General features: G+C 41.4%; 1 protein-coding gene across 1 annotated transcript in view; it reads right to left on the bottom strand.

The window, feature by feature from the left end:
- LRRC8C (leucine rich repeat containing 8 VRAC subunit C) overlaps positions 1–17644 on the bottom strand; it is an 81369-nt gene extending 63725 nt beyond the window's left edge. The window contains exon 1 of the mRNA XM_027058663.2: positions 17512–17644. The gene's annotated coding sequence lies outside the window, so the exon portion shown is untranslated. The remainder of the gene's footprint in view (positions 1–17511) is intronic.
- Between the last annotated feature and the right edge of the window lie 965 nt (positions 17645–18609).

Here is an 18609-nt window from a genome sequence, read left to right as displayed (position 1 = left end):
AGCCCCACATCGGGCTCTGTGCTGATGGCTCAGAGCCTGGGGCCTGCTTTGGATTCTGTATCTCCCTCTTTCTGCTCCTCCCCCGTTCATGCTCTGTCTCTCTCTGTCTCAAAAATAAATAAATGTTAAAAAAAAATAATTAAAAAAAAATAAATAAATGTTTAAAAAAAAGGCCAGTTTTTTCAAATCAACCATCTCTAATTCCATTTGTCATCTGTCCTTGTTGTATGATATAGAGAAACAAAACCCCATGAAAATGCCAACCTACCCCAGTCCTTGAAGTAGATATCTGCAAATGCAGAGGTCTCAGGTGTACAAATCTGCTAGATCCTCCATAGACTATGTGGCTTCTAGACCTTACTCAGCACCTAGCATCTCTGGAGTATGACACAGAGTTTTAGGAAACTCTTGAGTTTAAGAAGATCTTAATGATAATGATAAGGTCAACTGAGTAACTGAACTTAAGAACAAAGGCCCATCCCTACCCCACACCTTCAGGTGGTTACACCTGCTAGTGTGAAGAACACAGCACTTTGGAAAGGCTGTTTGTCTGAGTGCTGCCATCTACGAACACAGCTGCCTTTCTGAGGTCTACAGCATGGTCAGCAGCTGTGCTCCTATGTTCCTTGTGCCTTCGGCTATAAGATAGCAGTACCATTGTGGGAGAGATCACTTATTGCCTTCCAATATCTAGTCTCTCCTTTTTACATAATAGAGAATACCTGTTCCAACCTCCTTGCAGGCAGGGGTGACCATGTGACTTAGTTCTAGCCAGTGAAATATAAAGAGAAAAAATATAGTCAATTCGGAGTTGTGTCCTTAAAAGCAAGGAGTTTACCCTTAACATATCCTCCTCCCCTCTTCTAAGCTGGGATGAAGGTTTACTATTCAGGATCTTCAACCATGCCAGTGAGGGATACACAATAGCAAGAGCGGAGCATCAAGACATGTGGAGGATGAACTCTTGACATCATAGATCCACATGACTGTGTTCCTACTAGTATGAGAGAGAATGTCCTTTCTTGTTTGTCACTATTAGGGATGGAGGAGGCAGAGATTTTGACAGTACTTGCATTCATAACTTAACTCTTTAGTTGCATGTGACACTGCTCACACTGGAGGAGGTGAACGCATGCCAGCTAGGGAGTGTGAGAAGTCATAGGTTCCACACGGCCTATTTTCCAGGCACACTGGCTTCACTCAAAAGATTAAAATTTTTTTTTTACCTTTATTTATTTTTGATAAACAGAGAGAGACAGAGCACAAGTGGGGGAGGGGCAGGGAGAGAGAAGGAGACACAGAATTGGAAGCAGGTTCCAGGCTCCAAGGTGTCAGCACAGAGCCCGACGTGGGGCTCGAACTCACAAACCGTGACCTGAACTGAAGTCGGACGCTTAACCGACTGAGCCACCCAGGTGCCCCTCTACTCAAAGATTTTGGATGAAAAGAAAGTGTCACATTGAAACCAACAAGGGTGTGGTTTAATGTGCATTTTAGAGTTAAAATACAAGATAATAAATGAAATTTGGTGCTTCAAACAATGCTTCTGGCTCTACTCCAGATTTATGAAACGAGCTGAAATTCTGAAAGTCTGATTTCTGAAAAATCTCTTCTATCCCGAGGGAGGCTCTGATGGACAGTATGAAGAGCATTACTTGTAGAAAGAACATTAGACTGGACATTCAAGGTTCTAGACCAAACTCTACTCCTGACTATACTGTATTAGACCAGTCCTAGTGCCCTGGTGCTTGTTACAATAAAACAGAACCACATGCCTATATGTTCAGCCAATACGCACTATTAAACACACACACACACACACACACACACACACACACACACACACACACACACAGACACAGACTAATGGGTTGCATGAGGGATAAAGATGATGTAGACATGATCTTGAAAGGCAGTGAGATGTGAGGTATTGTAATCCTGGCACAATGACGTCTAACTGGAAGCCTTCCAGAAAAGGGCTGCTTACATCTTAACACCTATTATGAAGCTCTTTGGTAGAAAAATTCTACAACTTACACAGTACTCCTAAACAGCTTTCTATGCTTCATTATTAAATATGAACACACCATTACAGATTACCAGCCATCTCTGGGGAATGCCTCCAACCTGAAAGACAGATCTAAACAAACACATAATCAAGAGTGAATGAACACACAGAAAAACCAAAAGCAGGAGAAACACACAAAGCAGATTGTAACAGATCACGTTTAAAAGACTCCAACCTATATTTAATATTCTCAGAGCACTAGCAGAAGATACTGTGTCCATAAACACATCAGAAGAAACTTGGAAATTAAAAATAAGATAATAAAAAGTCAATCTAAGGGTTAGATTGCAACTGGAGGAAATTCACTGTAAAGTCAAAAAGGCAAAGGGAAGAAAAAACAGAAATATAGATTCCAGATCTGATAGATGAAAACAGAAATCTTATTTGTAAAGAGTCTGATAGCTGAAAATGGAAATCTTATTTGTAAAGAGTAAAAAGATAAAATGAGCAGGGAATTATTGCAAGAAAATTTCCCCAAACTGCAGGATATGAGACTCAATATTTAAGAAGGCTGACTAAAGTGTCCAGCGCAACGAATGCATATAGATACCTGTGCCATCATGAGATTTCAGAACTTTAGGCATAAAGAGAAGATCCTAAAAGCTTCTGTGAGAGAGGAGGTTAGAGGGTACATACGAAGAAACAAAATTCAAATCAGCATAAGACTTTTCAGTAACAACACTGAACACCAGAAGATAATGGTTAAAAAAAAAAAAACTTTAGAATTCTTAGTGAAATAGTTTTTTGTTGTTGTTTTGAATGCAGGGCTCAAACTCACGACCCTGAGATCAAGACCTGAGCTGAGATCAAGAGTCTGATGCTTAACTGACTGAGCTACCTGGTGCCCTCAAAAGTAATTGTTAATTTAGAGTTCAGTATCCAGCCAAACTAACTTTCAATTCTGAGAGTAGAATAAATAATAGATTTTAGACTCTGAAATGTTCAGAAAACTTACACTCACATGTGCAATTTAAGAAATAAAACAGATGAACATAGGGGGAGTAGGGGAAAAGAGAGAAGCAAACCATAAGAGACTCTTAATTATAAAGAACAAATGCAGGGTTGATGGAGGGAGGTGGGGGTGGGATGGGCTAGATCGGTGACGGGTGGGTTTTAAGGAGGCACTTGTGAAAAGCACTGGGTGTTGTATGTAAGTCACTAAATTTTACTCCTGAAACCAATATTACCCTATATGTTAACCAACTAGAATTTAAATAATAACTTGAAACAAACAAAAAAAGTACAGAGGCATGTAAAGGCAATTAAAAAATCCCTCTCTTGGGGCGCCTGGGTGGCGCAGTCAGTTAAGCGTCCGACTTCAGCCAGGTCACGATCTCGCGGTCCGTGAGTTCGAGCCCTGCGTCGGGCTCTGGGCTGATGGCTCAGAGCCTGGAGCCTGTTTCTGATTCTGTGTCTCCCTCTCTCTCTGCCCCTCGCCCATTCATGCTCTGTCTCTCTCTGTCCCCAAAAAATAAATAAACGTTGAAAAAAAAATTATTAAAAAAAAAATCCCTCTCTTAAATCCCAGCTTTAGATATTCAGCTGCAGACTTGACATTTACCATTGGGTGTTTAATAGGCATTTCAAAATCAATCAGTCCAAAACAATCCTTCATTTCACCCCCAAATCTGCTCTTCCCACATCTTCTACATTTCAGTTCCTCTGGTCCAAAACCTTGAATTCTGACTTTATTCTCTCAAATCCAGGTCTATTGTGTCTGCAAACCTACCGGGCCCACCTTTACAGTATCTCCAGAATAGGAACATTTCTCATTACACTAGGACCTGAGCCACCAACATATCTCATGTGGTTTACTGCAACAGCTTCCTAATAGTCTCCGTGCTTACCTGCTTGCCTCCTATAACCTAGTCTCTTCTCTGCCTCTGTTTTTTAAAGTGTGCCTTTTCAGGAAATCAGTAAGTTCAAAGAATACTACACATTACCTGCTTTTTTAATTCTCATTTTCTCATGAATATACAAGGGAGCTTTCTAGAAGCTACATGACATGTGATAGTGAACAGACTGAATGCCAGACACTGAGGAAATTGTAAAAATGTAAACACTGTCATTTTCTCTTTTTTGGGTGAAAATATAGTTATTTTCATTAGAAAATGTTCTCTGTGTTAACATGTAGTGGCTTTATTAATGTTATTTTAAAATAAAAACTTAGTTTTAAATTCCTAATATGGTAAATATCTACAGATATAAACCACACAAAGCTCTGTCTTTATATAATTTTTTAACTATATAAAAATTTCAATAATTTTTAAAATTTTTTTCCACTTTTTAAATAAGCTTTTAAATTCCAATATAGTTAACATACAGTGTTATATTAATTAAGGGTGTACAATATAGCAATTCAACAATTCTATACATTATTCAGTGCTCATCATGAAAAGTGTACTCTTTAATCCCCATCACCTATTTCACCCATCCCCCCAACCACTTCCCCTCTGGTAACCATCAGTTTGTTCTCTAGAGTTAAGAGAAATCTGTGCGTTTAACAATCCATACCCTTCATATGTTTGGTAGCTACTGATGAAGAGGACAGAACCCTGGCCTATGAGCTTGGAGTCCTGGATTCCTATCAGGGTCTCCAAGATTTGCTTCATAACTTCATTTTATTTTTTTAATTTTATTTTTTAAAATTTACATCCAAATTAGTCAGCATATAGTGCAACAATGATTTCAGGAGTAGATTCCTTAGTGCCCCTTACCCATTTAGCCCATCCTCCCTCCCACACCCCCTCCAGTAACCCTCAGTTTGTTCTCCATATTTATGAGTCTCTTCTGTTTTGTCCCCCTCCCTGTTTTTATATTAGTTTCCCTTCCCTTATGTCCATCTGTTTTGTCTCTTAGAGTCCTCATATGAGTGAAGTCGTATGATATTTGTCTTTCTCTGACTAATTTCACTTAGCTTAATACCCTCTAGTTCCATCCACGTAGTTGCAAATGGCAAGATTTCATTCTTTTTGATTGCGGAGTAATACTCCATTGTGTGTGTGTGTGTATACACATACCACATTTTCTTTATCCATTCATCCATCCATCGATGGACATTTGGGCTCTTTCCATACTTTGGCTATTGTTGATAGTGCTGCTATAAACATGGGGGTGCATGTGTCCCTTCAAAAGAGTACACCTGTATCCCTTGGATAAATACCTAGTAGTGCAATTGCTGGGTCGTAGGGTAGTTCTATTTTTAGTTTTTTTGAGGAACCCCCATACTGTTTTCCAGAGTGGCTGCACCAGCTTGCATTCCCAAATAATTTTTTAAGAGTGAAAGGCCCTGAGGCCAAAAAATTAGCTAAGGGCTTCTCTACACTGCCACCAGAGTGATCCTTTTAAAAGTCAAGTCGGATTTTGACCCTCATTTCCTCGCAATCCTCTAATGGCTCCTCATTTCACCCAAGTAGAAGTGGACAAAAATAAAATCTTTAAAAAAGGGGGGGGGGCGGCTGCTGGGGCATCTAGGTGGCTCAGTGGGTTGAGTGTCATGACTTTGGCTCAGGTTGGGATCACACGGTTCCTGAGTTTGAGCCCCACATCGGGCTGGCTGCTGTTTGCACAAAGCCCACTTTGGATCCTCTGTCCCCCTCGCCCTTTCCCTCCCCTTCTTGCATTCTCCCGAAACTAAATAAATATTTTAAAAAGGGGAGGGTTCTTCGCTGGCTCAGTCGGTGGAGCATGTGACTCTTGATCTCTGGGTTGTGAGTTCAAGCCCTACCCTGGGTGTAGAGATAACTTAAAAATTAAAAAAAATTTTTTTTTTTAGAAGAAGTGGACAAGATACTCCATGAGCCTACAACATTCTCGTTTAACAACTACTACTCTCCCCCTTGCTCAGTGCCCTCCTCTCACTTTGGCCTTCTCGCTGTTTCTTCATCATGCCAAGGATACACCTTTGTACCTGCTGTTCACTCTGCCTAGATTGCTCTTTCCGCAGATGTGGATGGCTCCGTCCCTGAGTCCAGGTCTTCGCCTTCTGAGCCATATTTTTAATTGTTTCCCTTTCTGGATAATTCAATACATGCAAATATTTCCTTGTCCCCCTGTGGTAGTACTGTCCCTTACCTTTGCCATGCACGTATTTGTTTACCTTACCCCCTCTGCCACAGAGTAAGTCTTCAGGGATAATGGCTGGTTTTTAATCTCCTCAAAGGATAGCAGGTCTGGTGGTTTGCACCCAATATAGTCTTAAATGAAAAATACATGATCTCAAGGGATTATCTGGCTAAACCTTCAGGCAAGACCATATTCAACCCATGACAGAGAGCCCCAATGCTACTCTATTTTTAAAGTATCTTAAAGACCCAACCTCTATGAAAATTCGTGTAAAGGCTGATGTCTTGATGTCATCCTCATTCCGCAGATTAAATTTTTACCTCTTTTGAGAAGAGATGTATAATCACTCTTCACACTCAGTTGGAGACCCCTTTATACCCTTGGAAGTAATTGTAACATTTCTCCTCATCCTCTTAATCTGAGCTGAAACATCCCAATTCTTTTCATTTTTTCCACATAGATTCAGTTTTTCAATGTTTTAATTTAATCCTCTTTGTGATGGTCTTCTGACTTCCTTCCAAATTTTTCATCTTCCTGCTTATTTGTGTAGTCCTAAATTAAACCGTAAGAGCTAGTGTGGCGTCAGAGGTTCCTAGAGTCTGCTTTTCTTTTACTGCATCCTGGGTATGCTTTTAAAATATACAATACGTTGCCTTGTAAAAGAAAAATTGTTCCTAATCTGTTTGTCTGATATAACTTGCAACCTCCTCCCAGAAAGAAATGTGCTCTCGATACAATGCTTAAGTAGTTGAGTCTCATGAACTTTAATGACATTAAGACTTGTTCTCAGAAATCAGTTACCACCCACACAGCTGACCAGCTGTCAACCACGTTTAGTAGCCTTTAACCAATATTATTTTCTTCTGATGTTGAATCTAATGCTTTTCTAACCATTCTTTTCTCCCATAAAATGTCCCTACCAAGAGCAAATCTTTCAATTAGCCTACTAGGGAGCTTTTCCCTTTCAAGAAGTTTGTTACATACTAACAATGAAGTCGGGGTATTTTTGTTTTGTTTTGTTTTTGTTTTTAGTAAATGAAGAGATAAGTAATCTTTTTCTATAAACGGAGAGACAATAAGTATTTAGGCTTTTCAGGTCACATATAATCTGTGCTGCATATTCTTTTTAAAAAATTTTAAACAACCTTCCAAAATGTAGAAACTAATTTCAGCAAGTGAGCCAGATAAAAACAGGTTGCAGACCTCAAACTACATGGGTCACAGTTTGCCAATTCCTAGTGGAATGGGTCTTGAAGTTTCAATGGAGACTCAAAAGAAGCAGAGCTGTGGGCAGCCTCTGGATCAAGGACCCTCAAGGCATGTTTGCCAATGAGATCCTGTATGTTTCTCTTCCTGAGCCTTGGAGTTTTTGCTGCAATTTAAGCACTTCAATGTGAAAGTCTAAAGGCCATCGGAAAGGAATCTCACCCTACGAGACTTAGATAACTTGTCATCCAAGTTGAGAGCCTGGAGAGCAGTTTGGGCCCTAAGAATTGGCTGCACTTGGGGGTGAAGTTAAAATAGAACTCCTCCCCAGAATGAGGTTAGAGAGGTATACTGACACAAAGGATTCCCTAGAAGAGAAGTCAAGGGTAGAACCCAAAGTTTCTGTTCCATGTTTGAAGTTTGAGGATTTCTATGGCCAGTGTTTTGTATTTGACACTCTCCATGGCTGAATGTCTGTTATTTTACTAAGAACAATCAAAGCCCTTAGAAAGAAAGTTGAGGATGAGCAAACGTATGCATTGTTAAGAAACAAAGTATCCAAAACTTAGATATGAGACAAAGGGAAGGCAGTACACTCTTTCAAGGTAATATTAAAGAACTGTTTAACTGGCTCACCCAAAGGTTATTTAGGGAATATAGCTTTCTTTGACTTGCTAATTATTGCTGATTCAATTCCAGACTTGTAGATTTTTGTCCAGTAGGAAACAAACAAACAAACAAACACTGGTGTGTGTGTGTGTGTGTGTGTGTGTGTGTGTGTGTGTGTGTGTGTGTTTTAATAGCCCTGAAGGACTCTACCTAATTTTTGTATCTAACTGAGAAATGTTATTCTAACATTCTTTTTTCAGATAGTTCCTTGAACGCTCTTTGAACCAGCTGGCTTCTTTATTAAGAACCTGAATAATTCCTCGACATGTTCATTCTATATTGAGTCATGTTCAACTTTTTGAAAATTATCCTTTGACAACATTCACAGAAGCCTTAAGTTATTTTGTGTCTTGGTTGCAGTGGGTTTGTGCATATATTTACATTTGTCTAAAAGTTAAAATTGCATGTAGGAATTTATTCAGGGGTTTTCTGTTCATTTGCCTGTATCTGGAAGTGGTTATTTATAGTGTTCTGCTTTTATGGTGAGTGAGTCCTTTGGGCCCCTATGAAGTGTTAGCTTCCCACTTGCTCAGAACATCTCTAAGAATGAAGGTTCAGTGGTTGCAGGAGTTCGTCTTTTGTGTGTTAGGAGAATACCTGTTTAAACAAATAGATTCACTTTGAAAGGAAGGGAAAAGGGAAATCTGGGTGATTTCACAAGGGTGTGAAGAGAAAAGGTTAGGGGAAATTTCTGCCAGGTCTTGGTCTGACAGTGAATTAAAAGAATAGTACTAAATAGACTGAAACGGGTCCAATTAACCAAGATAGTCTCTCCATCACCATCCCATGCAAAAGAGCAGTGCCTGAAAAAAATGTTAACCAATGAGAGGTATTTTACTTTCATAGGTGACTTTCCCTCTTTCCAGAGAGAAACTAACAAGACTGTAGACTTTCAAATGAATGGAGTTCACATTTTTTAGGCAGAAGCTAATAAACACTTACATACTTCTAGACTAAGGGAATATGAAAAATATCCCCCTCCACCCTACAATAAAAAGAGGAAAAAAATGCACAAAAGGGAAGTTTGGCGTTAATGGGTGGTGTCCCGGTCACTAAGGATAAGGAACCAGAAAATACACAAATAATTATGTAGTCAGTCTTCAGCAGGCCTTTTCATATTTCTTAACCAGAACTGTTATTCCAAAATTTAAAGAGATTTTAGTTGCACTTTACTAGTACTTTGCAAACTGTGGCTGAATTATATTAAAATTCAAAATTCAGTGGATACTTCTGATGATGAATACTTAGACAAATTAAACTATCTTGTTAATTTTCATTAAAGAGCCAGTTAAATGCCTCAGCCCTGATTTTATTCTAATTTGGGATAGGATGCAAAAATTATACCCATTTACATCAAACTCATTTACATCAAAATTTTAAACACACAGTTGCATACAACCCAGCAATTCTATTTCTACATGCATCTATCCAACAGAGAAATGAAAACCTATGTCCACACAGAAACTTGTATACGAACATTCATAGGAGTATTTCTCAAAACAACCTAAATGTCTAGCAACTGATAAATGGATAAAGAAAATATGGCATATCTATACAATATTGTTTGGCAGTACAAAGGCAAGGACTACTGATAGATATTACAACATGGATAAACCTCAAATGTATGCTAAATGAAAGAAGACACTCACAAAAGATCACATATTGTAGGATGCCATTTACATGAAATGTGTGCACAATAGGCAAATCTATAGATATAGAAAACAGATTGGTGTCTTTTGACAGCTCAGGAGGAAGAGAAGTGGGAGGGTACAGTGGGGAGTGATAGCCAATGGGTACAGGTTTCTTTTTGGAGTGATGAAAATGTTGTAAAATTAGATTATACTGAAGAATTCTGTAACTGTACTAAAAACCACTGAATTGTATACATTAAGCAAGTATCTCAATAAAGTTGTTAAAATGTATTTTAGCTTATGTATGATTGATACGTTCTCTGATAAGATGTATATTTAATTGGAAGTTACTAAATTCCTTGTATTTATCTCACAGATCAGATCATTATCTACACTAAAAGTTTAAGTGCTTGTAGATATGTTCAAAATTGAATTATAACCATTCAATGGTATAAGCATTCATACAACCATTATAACTATTTCTCTAATGATGGTTGTAAATTTTAGGCAATGCTACAATAATGTGAAACAATGGATGTTGTATTTCTTTGATATATATATATATATACTTTTTTAAATTTTTTTAATGTTTATTTTTGAGCGAGAGAGGCAGAGTGCGAGTAGGGGAGGGGCATAGAGAGGGAGACACAGAATCTGAAGCAGGCTGCAGGCTCTGAGCTGCATGAGATCGAGCATGAAGCCTACCTGGGATTGTCTCTCTCTGCCCCTTCCCTGTGCACACACATGTGCATACATGTGCTCTCTCTCAAAATAAACAAACATTAAAAACAATTAGATAATGAATAATCTTTGACAAAGTACTATCATGTGATAATTTAAATTTACATATCATATATACAAACATAATTTATTCTTCATAACATTCAAATAATGATTATAAACACTGTTTTATAACACGCTTTATAAAGTTAATTTTATCTCAAAAAGTAAAGTTTCCCATTTTAAATACTGTCATCCCCAGTGCTTAGCTTATGCGATTTATATGATAAATAACATATACTGAGATACAATTATTTTTTGAAAGAGCTTAATAGATAACTGAGAAAGAAAAATAATTATTATTATTATTTAAAGTTTATTTATGTATGGGGGGAGGGGAGACAGAGTGAGAGAGAAAGAATTGCAAGCAAGCTCCATGCTCAATCATGAGATCATGACTTGAGCCGAAATCAAGAGCTTAACTGACGGAGCCACCCAGGTGCCCCAAAAGAAAAATTATTTTTGAGATGACCTTTTCTCAGTATGAGGCTGTAAAATCATTTGCTTATATATCCTACCCAGATAGCAAGTTATTTTTTTCTTCACCCAGCCCCATGTATTATTTCAAAAGGGGCAATTAGCTTTTTTGATTTTGTACTGCTTTTTGGTATTCCTAAATTATAAATAACTGAAAGCAAACAAGCGGAGTAATAAGAGATTCCTGGCCTCTAGAGATATTAAAATTCTGACATGTTGTATAACTTTCCGATTTAGTTGTTAGTAAATACGACTACCAACAATATGGCTTCTCTTGTCATTGAGCATCTGTATTCTTATATGACATTTTATAATTGTTCTTCTAAGATTATGTTCCAAATTTGAAGCAATAAAGAAAAGATTTTTTATACTCAGGACATATTTGACACACACTAGACAGTATCCAGGTGGCATCAAAGGTTTGCTCCCTCTCCTACAAGCCAGATTATGGCATTCATAAGTAATAGAGATGCTAGCAATCATTAGCTTTAATTGATTTGCTCCCTAATTCCTTAATTAGGTCAACAGTAGGCTGCTCTGTTTATTGCAATCACATTATGGGGAAAGCTATCAAGCAGAAAAAAAAGTCAATAGGTAAGATGTTATTTAAAAAAAAATTATTTTAGAGACAGAGCATGAGTCAGGGAGAGGGAGAGAGAAAGAATCTCAAGCAGGCTCCATGCTCAGCATGAAGCTCAACACAAGACTTGATCCCAGAATTCTAGGATCATGACCTGAGCACAAATCAAGAGTCGGAAGCTCAACCGACTAAACCACCCAGGCGTCCTGATAGGTAAAATGTTATTAATGGGACTATAATGTTAGGTACACTCTCAGGACAAGTAAAATCATCTACATGTTTACATACAAGGGCCGACTGAAATAGTGACTGACAACATATTTACTTCTAAGCTTTTTTGGTAAATTTTGAATACCTGCAATTCAGTTAGAGATTAGTGGGGCACTTATTGTTAGTTGCTGCTTTGTAGATTCCTTAGATTATGGAATCATCTCTTCTTTCTTTCTTTCTTTTTTTGAGAGAAAGAGAGCATGAGCAGGGGTGGGGTAGAGGGAGACAGAGAGAATCCCAAGCAGGCTCTGCACTGTCATGCGGAGCCTGATGCTGGGCTTGAACTCATGAACCATGAGATCATGACCTGAGGTGAAGTCAAGAGTCAGACACAACCGACTGAGCCACCCAGGTGCCTCTGGAATCCTAATTTCTAATCACAAAGTTTATAGGGAGAGATATTTTTGCTACATCCTTTCTAATCTTTTATGTCTTTAATTTTTTCATCATTATTACATTTGCTAGCCTCCTGTATAATGTGGAGTGAGGATAAGACTTATGCTTGGAAACCAGCTACCCAGTGACCCAGTTAATTGCTGACTGTAAGTCAAGAGTCTAGTAACCTTTAACGCACATTTTGTATTTGGTCTTACAATTGTATCTGACCATCCATTACTTTTATAAAATGGCCTTAGTAAGAATGAATTTTCAAGCTGACATACCAGAAACCTTTTTTCTTACATGTCAGACTAAAATAAAACATTAACAAATACACTATTCTAAATACTGGTGAGGGGCGCCTGGGTGGCGCAGTCGGTTAAGCGTCCGACTTCAGCCAGGTCACGATCTCGCGGTCCGTGAGTTCGAGCCCCGCGTCAGGCTCTGGGCTGATGGCTCAGAGCCTGGAGCCTGCTTCCGATTCTGTGTCTCCCTCTCTCTCTGCCCCTCCCCCGTTCATGCTCTGTCTCTCTCTGTCCCAAAAATAAATAAATGTTAAAAAAAATAAATAAATAAAATAAATAAATAAATACTGGTGATACAGAAATGAACATACCCAAACAAAACTCTGGCATATTCGTATGGTAGGCTTGTTTATTGTTCTTCAAGATATAATCATATGCTTTCCTTAAGTAAATTTTATTGCTTATTTTTGACTATTTCCTTTTATTTTATTTTAATTTTGCCAAGCTCATTTCCAATCCTTGCTTCAACACCAAGCTACTCTATTCACCATGGAGCCATTTAAAGAAATATCAGATACATGTTTTCTGTTATGCCATCCAGATTCGCAGATAAAATGCCTAAGCCCTCAACTCAGATCCAAAGCCTAGACATACCTCCGGCTAGCTCCTCAACTTTAACCACTCTCTGATTACACAGATCCACATAGCTTTGCATTAACTACAAAGTTGTGTATGCTGGACAGTATTTCCTAACTTTGCTGATAATAACATTATCCTGGACCTAAGGTCAAGGGAAATAATACAAATTAGCCTGATGGTGTTTTCCTAATGAAGCTATTCTCACAGTTATTTTGAAAAAATCAAGGTGTTATTAGATTAATCCTCTATAATATTTTTTTCCAGAAGTTGGATTATATTTTTCCCATTTCAAAAAAAAAACACCATATTTAAAGTGGCTTCAATTGTCTAAGCCTCAACAATATTTAAGAAAGACTACTTAATTTGTATTGATGCGACAAGGTCTTCAAATACACAGAATGAACTCATAGGACTCATGACCTTTCATATATTTAGCTTATTTAGTGACATTTGTCCAGGATTTATTTTGGAGTCCTGACTTCATATTTTGCTCCTAATTTCCAATCACACATAGAAGTATTTCCATATACATATTTCATGACCCTAAGAAGGATAACTTCTAGTTACACTATCAAATTTCATAATCAGAATTTAAAGCAATAGAAAGGGGAAAAGATACATCCCCAGCTAGTAGGTTAGAAATGTTCCTGTCACATATACCATATACTTATCCCGTGACTATATCTTGAGCAGCTGTGTCTCAGGCACTGTGCAGGTGCTGTGGATACAGACGTGCACAAGGCAGATATGGCCTCTGCCCTGAGGGAGGCTTCAGTGCAGCTCCAAAAATCAAGAGAAAAGATGCTGAAAAATAAATATATTACTGGAGGTTTGAGGGTGAAGGAAAGGAAAAAGAACACTATAGTCAAAGCAAAAGCTACAGGTGATGAGGATGAGTCGTTTGAAGGGAAGGGAGCGTACAGAGCCGATGAGCTCCAGATGCTGAAAGAAGTCAATATACAAAGAAGCCAAGCTCCCCTAATGCTCGTGGCTTCTGAGACCGAACACCAGAAGCCCAGTCTATGATCCCCAGGGAACTGGAGCAAGGACCAGAACACGAGAAAGCCAAGAATGACTTCAGAGCCCTACTCTCCCGTGAGATCATGACTTGAGCTGAAATCAAGAGTCGGACGCTTAACCGACTGAATCACCCAGGTGCCCTCAACTGAGAAAGGATTTGCAATGGGAGGTATATGGGCTCAGGAAGGAGGCAGCATTTAGGCTGGGCCTTGAAGAAGATACAGCTAGTAGAGATCTGGTCAAGGGTGAGGTATGTGGTAGGAAGATACTGGGATTGTCATGGTGCCTTGAGTGATAAGCAAGGCTGAGAAATCAGGAGAGGCAGAAAACAGGAAAGTGTGTTTGCCAAAAATTACAAATTCCAACTCACTGAAATATGGCTAGTGAAGTTCTAAAAAAAAATGTGCAGAATGGAGCAAAGAAAAAACTGCATTAGGTGAGCAAATGTTTTTAAGCCAGGACTACAAAAAAAGGATGTGATTCAAAAGTTAAAGATGCTAAACACTTGATTAGATGTTTGTATAGTTGAAGAATGAATCACTGATAGCAATGACTAATCACTAGGTGCATGTAAAATATACACGGAGTTAAATACAGCAGAAATTTCAATCAGTGCTAGGATACAGGGGTGTTAATCCTTACCACTTACTGAACACTTACCAGGTGACAGGAGCTGTCCTGTATATGGATTGTTACACTTAGTCCACAAAATAACCCAACTAAGCAGGTTTTATTAACCTCATTATACATAAGGAAACTGGGGCTCAGAAAAGTTCCACAGCATGAATTAATTTACACTCCTCCTTGATAGTAGAGCCAAATTTTTGGCCAGCTTTTCCCATCTTGAGGCCGTGCTCTTTCCCCCATGCCAATCTAGACTGATTTATATTTTAAGAAAAATTAAGTGCATTCAAGGATACTTCCATAGTAATGTCACCCTCATTGGTTATGGGTGCATTTAATATAGTGATCTAGGGCTGGAGATACAGCCTGCACTTCAGGGATGGAATATAAAAACTTGAGAGTGTATTGCAGCCTGAGAACATCATTGTCAAGTGGATGAGAACAGCTGATGAAAAAGAGTAAAATGTTTCCTTAAGTTCTTAATCAGTCATGCAATAGAGATCAACGGCAAGAACACAGGTTTGAGAAACAGAAGGCCCTGGATTCCAAATTTGAAGTCTACTCTATACTAGTTACATGGAAAACCATGGACAGGTGATTTTACTTCTTCAATCTCAGTTTCCTCATATAGTCATTATGGCAAATTAACAGTAAATTTATGTAGAAAGAAGAAAGTCCGCTTTGGATAATAGAAAAGTACATCATTAAGGCTAAGGAGAGTTGGCCTCATTCAGGCATTAAGTTAGCTCTCTGGTCTTGGGCAAGTCACAAACTCTCTTCTGTAAAATGTAGACAGTCACCATCTCCCTAAACATTTGTTGTAAGAATCTGAGTATAGTGGATGTTAGGTACCTAGAGCAGCTACACTATAGCAATGTACCATATTAAATCATTAACACAACGTGTGGAAAAATATGTATAACTTTCCACCCTATTTTGCTTCTAAACTTGGGCTATATTATAATGTTATTGGTGACTGTAACTTAAAAATGCTACAGACTATTGGAAAATCATAAAAACAACTCGGTAAAAATTGGGCACCTCAGGAATTTTTAAAAATTGCTAACTTGGTATTGTTTTAAAAAGAGAAACTTCACATAAGTGGAAAATCATTCAGTCTTTTCCCTTACACTCTCTAATAAGCACCCCCCCCCCAAAGCATTCCTTTCTAAAACATGCCATTAAACAAAGTACTTAGTCAATCTGGGAAATAAGAGAATAGTACTGTTAACAGTACTGTTAACAAAGACTTTGATAATTTTGTTACTAAGAAATCGTTAAACGTGCTTGCTATCTCTGATACCATTGTTAAATCGGTAGGACTGATCTGTGGTCAATCCATCATGCGAACCATCAAAAAATATCCATTCTTGCGAAGCTGGTCCCACCCCTCAAAAACAAACTGACCTCAAGACAGGATTTAAATGAATCACTCCAAAGTAAATCGGGGTTACACTCTTGGTCTTCACTATTTGAGCAAGTCAGGAGAAATGCAAATACTAGATTAGAGTTGTATACATCTGTGTCCACACATCCAGCACATGGTTTATCGATCTGAGCAAATTTGGGGAAGTTCAACTTGCATTTTGGGTTTAGAAAAATAATTTAAAAATGAAGAAAAAAATGTATACCCACATAAGGGTGATTTTGCAGTGTTGTGCCAAACAAGAGGGTTACCATCACTTTGCCTCCTGTCCCATCTAGATGCCATTTTCCTGACTTGTCCATGAAGTAGCCTCATGGATGCCTTAGGACACCACTGCTTACCTGTCCGGAAATGTGCCCGTTGGTTGAGGCTCCATTTCTTACACTGTAAGAGGTATGTGACTAATTCCTCCTCCATAGAGCTGCGACAAATAAGGTCACTCAAGCCTCCCCTTGTCCAGCATTTGCACTCCCACAAAGATTCTTTTTTTTTTTTTTTTCTTTAAGGAGGATGGGGACTTGCAGGTGTTTTCCTAACTGGTTTGCCGAGAGTTTCAAATGCTTAAAAAGAATCTGAAACCAAGTGAAGTTTGGTCTTCACACTTTGAAATATCCGTCCTGGGACGTGGGCTGGGTGTCTGTGGTTATTCAGAGCTAGGTAAGGTGTGAGCTTTTGAAGGAACTATAATCTGATGCACACCGGCAGGCGTAAGGTGGGGGAGGAAAGAACTGTCTGAGCAGCAAAGAAAGGAATTGGAGTCTACAGAGCACATCCTAAGGTTCCGGTGTTGCTAACTCCATCCCTAACCACCTCGCTGCTGGGAGGGGAAGGACCGGCGACCCTGGCTTGGGTCTCAACCGCCGGCCTAGACACCTGGCCCTCCGGATCCGGCTAAACCCTCTCTCCCCTCCGGTCCCGCAAAGGGGCAGGCGCCGCGCTCTCGTTCGCGTTGGACACCATCAGACTGCTCTCTCCCTGAAAGTGCTAACTTCAGGGGCTTGGGGAGAGCAGACCAGAAGGGCCAGGCTGTGGGGTCTCCGGAGGTTTTCAGGTAGGGAAGAAGGACGACCGCCCCGGTGGTGGCCGCCTTTCCTCCTCGTCCTCCACCCCCGGTGCCCCCACCCCCCACCAAGTCCGCAGGACCTGCGGCGGCCGCTCTGTGCTCGGCGCCAGGCTGGGGTCCCCGGCCCCGCCGTTGGGGCTGGCGTGGGATGGGTGGGGTAGGGGCTGGCGGGTCCCCGAGCCCTGGCAGCGGGTGGCTCCAAGGACCACACAGTGGGCAGGCGACCACATATTCTGCGCGCCCGAGAGCGGGAGCAGTCAGGGACGCGAGCGAGGCGGGGCGAGCGGTGGCTCCCGCGCACCTAGCGGACCGAGCCCCGCGGTCCTCGGCGGGCCGCCCCTCTCCATCCCTCCGCGGTCCCCGCCCTTACCTCTGGGCGCGAGGGTGCCGGCGGGGAGGGCGCTGGGGAGCGGCGAGCGGTCTCCCGGTCGGACTCAGCGGCGGCCAGCGGCAGCGGGGTCGTCGGCGGGGCCGCTGCTCGGGGCGAGTGGCGCCCGGAGCACTGCGGCCGCGGCCACGGCGGCGTCTTCCTCCTCGTCCGGTTCGCGGGCTCCGAGCCGGGACGCAGCTACCGCCCCAGCCCCGCAGCCCTCCTCCCCTCCGCCTCCCCGGCCGCGGACGGAGCCGCCTCCAGCGCCGCCCCGCGCGCAGCCGGGCCAGCGGCAGCCAGCGCCGCCCAGCGCCCGGCCCCGGGGTCGCCGCCGCCGCCCGCCCCGCGGTCCCAGCCCCGCTGTGACGCAGGCCGCCGTGCCCGGGAACTTCCTCCCCTGCGGAGACCACCCCGCGCCGGGACTGGTCGGCGAGGCTGCCGCCGGCCTCCGGAGGCTTTCTTCTCCAAGTGGGAAACGAACCCTCCCGCGCTCTCCCGCGGGGCCGCTCCGGCCTCCGAGGCGGCCACCTGGCGGCCTCTGCCCGGGGAGCGGGCTGCGTCTAATACCTCCCCCATCGCTAACTGGGCGCGGGAAACCGAGGCTCTTCTGCGCTCTATGGCCACTCCACTGCCGCAGCTCCTCCCCTGGGTGTTAGAGGGGAGCAGCTACCACTAAAAATAGCCCTTCTGGCAACTCCCCTGCTAGACTGGGGTCTGGGTAGAGATAATCCCTCCTCCTCGTCTCCCGCCCCTCGTGACAACAGAAGGACCCCATAAGAACACAAGAATGGGAAGGGGCGCACTGAGGGAGACGGAGGAGAAAGGTTAAAGCCCGTATCCGTGCACCATGAAGCCCACGAGCCCCAGGACACCCGGCTCCTCTCCAGCAGGAACCCCCATGTTCCTGGACACTGACAGCTGGGCTCCCCTGTCTCTCAGCAGTAGGTTCTAGGGACGCTGAAATTGAGCGCTCCGCCTACAATTGTGAGCTGTGTATAGAAGAGTTGACGGTACTCGTCAAAACCACCTGTTGTTTAAAGAGTATGGGGGAGGGGTTCTCCCTTACTGATTGATCTGAAGCATGTTTTTCTTCTCGTT

Source organism: Acinonyx jubatus, chromosome C1, assembly GCF_027475565.1.
Source record: "Acinonyx jubatus isolate Ajub_Pintada_27869175 chromosome C1, VMU_Ajub_asm_v1.0, whole genome shotgun sequence".
NCBI classification, from domain to species: domain Eukaryota; kingdom Metazoa; phylum Chordata; class Mammalia; order Carnivora; family Felidae; genus Acinonyx; species Acinonyx jubatus.
Note: the sequence above shows the minus strand (reverse complement) of the source record. Positions and strands in the feature narration are given on the sequence as shown.